Source organism: Balaenoptera physalus, assembly GCF_965194825.1.
Source record: "Balaenoptera physalus genome assembly, chromosome: 3".
NCBI lineage: Eukaryota > Metazoa > Chordata > Mammalia > Artiodactyla > Balaenopteridae > Balaenoptera > Balaenoptera physalus.
The window spans coordinates 16,360,196-16,369,288 of NC_138890.1; positions in this window are offsets into that span (position 1 = coordinate 16,360,196).

Sequence of the window (9,093 nt, forward strand, 5' to 3'; positions counted from 1 at the left end):
GCACAGGTCTCACCCCACTTCCTCTCCTCTTCTTTTCTTCTTTCTTTTGTCATACCCGGTTTTACAGGGATCTTTCTTGTCCTTTTAGATGTCTGAGGTTCTCTACTAGTGTTCAGTCGGTGCTCTGTGAGAATTGTTTCATAGATGTATTCTTGATGCATTTGTGGGGAGAGGTGAACTCCATGTCCTCGTACTCCTCTGCCATCTTGACTCTCCTTCGATAAATGGAGTCTTGACCTGGATATATTCCAGTGGGGATAGTGTGTTCATGACACCACACTGTAGTAATTTCTTTAATTCCTGAATGTAGAGTAGAAATAGACATTCTCATCAATATGAAGCTAGCAGCAAGATTTATTGCATATATAGTTTGAATTATATATGTTGAATATTATGTTATAATTCTTGTTTAATACCATGACAAATGTGCAAACACAAATGTATTTTTATATGAAGGTTATATTTTATGCCACCAGGAAATTTATTATCTTTAACTATAAAAAAATATATCTACTAATTTTGGCACATTTGAGGATGGTTTGAAAATATTATGCCAATGACTTAAGTATGAGTAAGATGCCTTTTAGGGGGCTCTTCCATCTTCCTGGTAGGCCTCTGTCTTTTCTTAATTCACCACACACATGCATTTTGATTTGCTTTGTATTGTTTAAGCACACCACTAACTTTGTTTTGTTCAGGTTAGAGTTTATAATCTGTCCTTTGTGGGCTGTGGTTCCATTACCGTCAAATACCCTGCTACTTTCTCCCATTAGTTTAACCATACCAGACACCAGAAGCTCACTAATTTCATAGAATAAACAGAACAGGGAAGAACATGTAACGTGAGCACTGGATACAAGGTGAATAATCAATTAACATAAATTAGAAAATACAATTTTAAATATACAATGGCATTTAGAATATGAATAACTGCTAGCAATTCTATTAGAAGATGTGCAAGACCTATATACAGAAAATTACAAATATTGCTGGAAGAAATGAAAGACCTACCTAAATGGGAAGATGCTCCATGGTCATAGATTAGAAGACCAGTACTGTGCCGATAACAATTGTACACAAACTAAATTATTAAGAAGAAAACTAAGAAATGGTTTTACATACAGAATAGTGGAGCTATATTAGTAGCATTATGTTTACCATACCAAGCAGAACGTCATGGAAAACTAATTTTCTCAACAAAATTTTATGATATAGAAGTATAGGTTGCTAGATAAGTGCACACATCTGGCTTCTTCAATATATTTATGTGCTTATCTGCATAGCATTTTGAGGCACGATGATCATATTTTCTTAATCTTTTATGTTACCATACTGTTGCTCTCTGTGATCAAACATGCTAGTGTTTGAAATAACATCAACCCTTCTGCCATTCATAATTTTAACTCTCTGCAGAGTAGATCTAGGATGTAGAACAGCTGGGGAGATATCTAGGATATCAATATATCTGGTCATAATAAAATGATTATGATTGCTTTGTAGTGGAGAGAATACTTATTCATCAGGATATCTGCTATGAAGACTGTTGACTGTGGATGAAAAATGTAATTTGTTGAGGTATGTAAGTAGGTAGTGGTGTCACGTCAGAGTAGAGGCTATCCAAGGGAGTTGACATACCACCAGATCCTTTTAAAAACACAGGTTCTAATTAACTGCTGAGTTTGTTGTTATTGTTTGTATGGTTTTGCATATGAGAAATTAGAAATGGAAATATGAGATCAGAGCTAAATTGCTCCTTATTAAAGTAATTTGTGTACTCTAGTAACCTTCTTTCTCTATGAATATCCCATTGTAATAACACGTTTTTCCTTTAAATAAATATAGGATAATTTCACTATTGAGTTGAGGGCTACCAGAATATTAACTTGCCTGGAATATCTTCACATCTTTGCCTAACTCTAAATGTGAGTCATCTTTAAGAACCTGGCTTAGGTGTTACATCTTCCGTAGTATTTTCCCCTGATACCTGCTACTCCATATTCCCTTAAATTTCACTCTTGCCATTGCTGATTGGGTTAATTGAACAGCCTCTTAGACACAATACACCCAGTAGCTATCACTGTAAATATACTTTCCATGATAAATAATAATGATCTGATTGTCTCTCTCCCATTATGGATTTTTTGAAGAAAGGAATGACATACATATACACCTTTGTCTTTTAGGGACTTCACATTCTTACTAGTTCTTATTTCATAATTAGTAAATTGATATTTTGTAAATTAGTAATTCATTAGTAAATGATTAGGAAAACATGATGGAGTGAATTAATGACAAAAAAGAGTTTTCTCTAAAAATAAATTAGAGTGCAAAATTTGATTTACAGTGTATCTCTCTGGAAAATCAAACTTGAAAAGTTTGTTTTGAATTATTTTTACATTATGATAATACATTCCTCTTGAGCTTCAGTTTATTTGAGTACTGAACTTCAAACTTTCCTGCTTTTGTTGGTTAGAGATAACTTATATTTAATATTTTCATATATCACATTTTTATATATAATTGTGAAATACAAATAACATATACCACCTTAATTTTAAGTGTACAGATCTTGTTAAGCATTTTCACATTGCTGTGTAACAAATCTCTAGAATGATTAATTTTCCAAAACTGAAACCATATACACATTAAATAACTCCTCATGATTACCTTCCCCAGCCTTTGACTATCAGCTTCTACTTTTTGTCTCCATGATATTGAAAATTCTAGGTACCTCATATAAGTGGAATCATAAAATATTTGTCTTTTTGTGACAGGTTATTTCACTTAGCATATTGTCCTCAATATTTACCCATTTTATAGCATAAGTCAGAATTACTTCCTATTTAAAGGTGAATTATATTCCATTGTGTGTATATACAACATTTTGTTTATTCATTCATCCGTCTTTGGACACTTGTGTCCTTCCATCTTTTAGCTATTGTGAATAATGCTACAACACATGTGTATAAATATCTCTTTGGATCTCTGCTTTCATTTCTCATTTCTTTTGAATATGTACTCAAAAGTTGAATTAGTGGATCATAGAGTAATTCCATTTTTAATTTTTTAAGGAACTTCCATACTGTTTCCATAGCAGCTGCATTATTATACATTCCCAACAACAGTGTACAAGCGTTCCAATTCTTCCACATCTTTGGCATTTTTTTTTAAATAGGGGCCATCTTACTTGGAATGAGATGTTACCTTATAGTGGTTTTGACTGGCATTTGCTAATGATTAGTGATGTCGAACAGCATTTTATGACTGTTGGATATTTGTATATTTTCCTAGAAGAAATGTCTGTGTAAATCCTTTGCTAATTTTTTAATTGGGTTATTTGTTTATCTGTTGTTGAGTTGTAGGAGTTTTTTATACAAATTCTAAATATTAACCTCTCAGCAGATATAGAATTTTCAAATATTTTTGAAATTACATAGGCTCATTTTTAGCCCTGTTGACTGTGTCTTTTAATGCAGACATTTAGTTGTTTGTTTGCTGTTTAATTTTGATATAGTACAGTTTATATATTTTTTGTTTTTGTTGTCTATTATTTTGTTGCCATATCCAATAAAGTAGATCAATATCCAATGCCATGTAGCTTTTCACTGTTTATTTCCTGGGAGTTTTATCATTTTAGTTAGTGTTTAGATATTTGTTCACTTTTTTGTTGTTTGTTTATTTTTCCTTACCCTTTCATGCTACTCTCCAGCTGTATTCAACTTTTTGGATTTATTTGAAAAGGAAGCATTAAAATTTGGCCAAGTTCATGAGGTTTGGATTCAAGAGGACTTGGGCTAAAAAAACTTGCTGAGGTTTTTTGTATGTTTGTTTTGTAGATACTATCATATTAACAAATTTCTTTTCTATTCCAAGTTTGCTAAATTAGAAAAAAATATATAGATACAAAATTTTATGAGAAAAATTCTGTCTATTGAGATGATTTTGAACTTTCTTCTTTACTCTCTAATATGTTGAAAGACTAGATTTATTTCTAATTGTAAGCATATTTTTTATTCCTCATAAACACAATTGGTCATAATTTATAATTCTTTTTGGTATTCTTGGAGATATATATATATATATATATATATATATATATATATATATATATATATATATATACAGATTTTGCATCTGGGTTTATAAGTGAAATTGACCAGTAATTTCCTTGTTTTCCTATCATGATTATCCTACTCTCAAAAAATGTGTTGGACTTCTACCATTTCTTTCCATTCTTTGGAATAGATTGTGTAAGATTAGAATTATTTCTTCCTTGAATATATGGTCGAACTTGCCTATAGAACCACATGAGGCCAGAGTTTCCCATGTGAAAAGATTTATGTTTCCTAATTCAGTTTATTTAATGACACATTATTATTCATATTTACTGTTTATTCTTCTGTCAATTGTGATAAGTTATATATTTTCTAGGAATTTACCAATTTCATATAAATATTCAAAGTTGTTTATAATATAATTGTATCTATTTGAAGACTGAATCATATTTAGTAACTATCATTTTTTACCATTCCTGTTATTGATTATTAGTGCATTCTCCCTTCTTTCTTTAGTCTTTCCAGATAATTATCAATTTTATTAATTTTACCTAAGAACTAACTTTTGGTTGAGTTTTTCTTTTCCAATGGAATTTTGCTTTCTATATTATTTTATTTTTTTTAAAGTATAGTTAATTTATAATATTATATTAGTTTTAGGTGTACAACTCAGTGATTCAATAGTTTTATAGCTTATACTCTATTTAAAGTTATTATAAAATACTGGCTATTTTTCTGCACTGTAAGATATATATGTTTTGCTTATTTATTTTATACATAACAGTTTGTAATTCTTAATACACTAACCCTAACATACTCTTCCCCCTTCCCTCTCCCTGCTGGTAACCACAAGTTTGTACTCTATAACTAGAAGTCTGTTTCTCTTTGTTATTTTTATTCATTTGATACACTATTTTTAAAAAATTATTTATTTATTTATTTATTTATGGCTGTGTTGGGTCTTCGTTTCTGTGCGAGGGCTTTCTCCAGTTGTGGCAAGTGGGTGCCACTCTTCATCACGGTGCGCGGGCCTCTCACTATCGCAGCCTCTCTTGTTGCGGAGCACAGGCTCCAGACGCGCAGGCTCAGTAATTGTGGCTCACGGGCCCAGATGCTCCGCGGCATGTGGGATCTTCCCAGACCAGGGCTCGAACCTGTGTCCCCTGCATTGGCAGGCAGATTCTCAACCACTGCGCCACCAGGGAAACCCTGATACACTATTTTTTAGATTCCACATATATGTGATAACATCCAGTATTTTTCTTCTCACTGTCTTATTTCCATCCATTTTCCTGTGAATGGCAAATTTTAATTTTTTAGTGCTGGGTAATATTTCACTGTGTGTGTATGTAGGTGTGTGTGTGTATCACAACTTTCTTATCCATTCATATGTTGATGGACACTTAGGTTGCTTCCACACCTTGTCTATCATAAATAACGCTGCTATGAACATTGGGCTGCATTTCTCTTTTCAAATAGTGTTTTCCTTTTTGTTGGACAAATACCCAGCAGTGGAATTGCTGGATTATATGGTAGTTCTATTTTTAGTTTTGTGATGAACCTCCATACTACTTTGTATAGTGACTATGCCAATTTACATTCCCACCAACAGTGATCTATGGTTCCTTTTTCTACATCCTCACCAACATTTATTATCTGAATCTTTTTGATGATAGCCATTCAGAAACGTGTGACGTGATATCTCATTATGGCTTTGATTTGCATTTCCCTGATGATTAGTGGTGTTGAGCAAATTTTCATGTGCCTATTAGCCATATATGTCTTCTTTGGAAAAAGTCTATTCAGATCTTCTGCTCAGTTTTAACTGTGTTGTTTGTTTTGTTTGATACTGAGTTGTATAAGCTGTTTATATATTTTCAATTTTAGCCCCTTATTGTTCATATCATTTGCAAATATTTTCTCCCATTCACTAGGTTGTCTTTTCTTTTGTCAATTTTTTTTTTGTGGCTATGAAAAAGCTTTTACATTTAATTAGGTCCCAATTGTTTATTTTTGCTTTTGTTTCCTTTGCCTTAGGAAGAAAAATGAAAGAAAAATAATGTTATGATTTATTTCAGAGTATTCTGCCTATGCTTCTTCTATATTTGTTATGATTTCCTGGCTTACATTTGTGTCTTTAATCCATTTTGAGGTTTTTCTTTTGTATACAGTGTGAGAAAATGTTCTAATTTCATTTCTTTCACCTGTAGCTGTCCAGTTTTCCCAGCACCATTTACTTAAGAAACTTTCTTTTCCCCATTTTATACTATTGTCTACTTTGTCATAGATTAACTGACCATAAGTGCATGGATTTATTTATGGGCTCTCTATTCTGTTCCACTGATCTATGTGTTCCAGTACCATACTGTTTTCATTACTGTAGCTTTGGTGTACATTCTGAAGTCAGGGAGTGTGATAACCCCAGGTTTGTTGTTTTCTCAAGATTGCTTTGGCTCTTTGTGGTCTTTTGTGGTTCCATATATATTTGAAGATTATTTGCTCTAGTTCTGTGAAAAATGCCCTGGGTATTTTGATAGGGATTTTCTTAAATACGAAGATTGCTTTGAGTAGTATAGACATTTTAACAATATGAATTCTCACAATAAATTAACATAGGGTATCTTAATTTACTTGTATCATCTTCAATTTCCTTCATAAATAATTTATACTTTTCAGAGTATAGCTCTTTCAACTCCTTAGTTAAGTTTATTTCTAGGTATTTTATATTTTTTATTTGATTTAAATGGGATTGTTTTGTTGCTTTCTCTTTCTGATAGTTCATTATTATTACATAGAAAATCAACAGATTTCTGTATATTAATCTTGTATTCTGCAAATTTACTGAATTTGTTTATTAGTTCCAATAGTTTTTGGTTGATACATAGAGTTTTCTATACATAGTATATATCATCTTCAAATAATGACTGTTTTACTTTTTTCCCTTCTAATTTGGATGCCTTTTATTTCTTTTTCTTTTCTGATTTCTGTAGATAAGACTTCTAATACTATGTTAAAGAGATGTGGCAAGAGTGGGCATTCTTCATTTGTTCCTGATTTTAGAGGAAAAGCTTTCATATTTTTTTCACCATTGTGTATGATGTTAGCTGTGGGTGTGTCACAAATGGACTTTATTTTGTTGAGATATATTCCCTGTACAACAAGTTTGCTGGGAATTTTTATCATGAATGGATGTTAAATTTTGTCAAATGATTTTTATGTGTCTATTGAGATGATCAAGTGATTTTTATCCTGTGTTTTGTTAATATCATGTATCAAATTGATTGATCTGTGGGTATTGAACTATCCTTACATCCCTGAAATAAATCTCGCTTGTTCATGGTGTATGATCCTTTTTATATATATAATTGGATTCAGTTTACATATATTTTGTTGAGGATTTTTGCATCTATATTCATCAGAGATATTGGCCTCTAATTTTCTTTGTTTGCAGTGTTTTTGTGTGATTTTGGTGTCTGGGTAATTGTAGCTTGGCTGAGTGAATTTAGGAGTCCTCTGTCTCCTTCAATTTTTTGACTAGTTTGAGAAGAACAGGTAATAGCTCTTCTTTATATGTTTTGTAGAATTCCCTTGAAAAGCAGTCCATTCTTGGACTTTTGTTTGCTGGGAGCTTTTTGATTACTAATTCAATTTCACTACTAGTGTTTGGTCTGTTCAGATTGTCTATTGCTTCCTGGTTCAGTCTTTGAAGACTGTATGTTTCTAGAAATGTTTCCATTTCTTCTAGGTCTTCCAATTTGTTGGTATGTAACTGTTTGTAGTATTCTTCTTTGATTTTTGTATCTCTATGATATCGGTTTTAATTTCTCCTCTTTCATTTCTTATTTTGTTTATTTGAATCCTCTCTCTCTTTTTAAGTATATGGCTAAAGACTCCTCAATTTTGTTTGACTTGAAAAGACAAAACTCTTGCTTTTATTGATCTTTTCCTATTTTTTGTTGTTGTTCTCTATTTTATTAATTTTGTCTCTGATCTTTAATATTTTCTTTCTTCTGCTGATTTTGGACTTTGATTGTTCTTCATTTTTTAATTTATTTAGATGATAGGTTAGGTTGTTTATTTGAGATTTTTCTTCTTTCTTGAGGTAGGCCTGTATTACTATAATCTTCCCACAGAACTGCTTTTGCTACTTCCCATAGATTTTGGAAAGTTGTGTTTCCATTTTCATTTGTCCCAAGGTATTTTCTGATTTCTTATTTGATTTCTTCATTGACCTATTGGTTTTTTAGTAGCATATTGTTTATTCTCCACATATTTGTTTATTTCCCATTGTTCTTCTGTAATGGACTTCTAGTTTCATATAATTGTGTTTAGAAAAAAAATGCTTGATATAATTTCTATTTAAAAATTTTTTGATTTTTTCTGTGCCCTAGTTTGTTATATATCCTGGAGAAAGTTCTATGTGCACTTGAAAAGCATGTATATTCTTCTGTTTTGGAGTGGGATGTCCTATAGATATCTATTAATTCTAACTGCTTTAATGTGTCATTTAGACCACTGTTTCCTTACTGATTTTCTTCCTTGATGATCTGTCCATTGTTGTAAGTGTGATGTTAAAGTCCCCAATTATTACTGTATTATTGTCAGTTTCTCTTTTTATGTCTGTTAATATTTGCTTTATATATTTAGTGCTCCTTTATTAGGTTCATATATATATATATATATATATATATATATATATATATATATATATATATATATATAAACAAATGTTATATCCTCCTCTTGTATCAACCCGTTTATTATTATATAATGACCTCTGGCTTTTATTCTAGACTTTGTTTTGAAGTTTACTTTGTCTTATATGAGCATTGCTACCCCAGCTTTCTTGTTATTTCCATTTGCATGAAATATATTTTCCATCCCTTCAATTTCTCTCTGTGTATGTCTTTAGCTCTGTAATGAGTCTCTTCTAAGCAATATATAGATGAGTTTCATTTTTTTATCCAATCAGCCACTAGATGTGTTTCGTGAGCATTAATCCATTGATATTTAAAGTTGTTGTTGATATGTATGAACA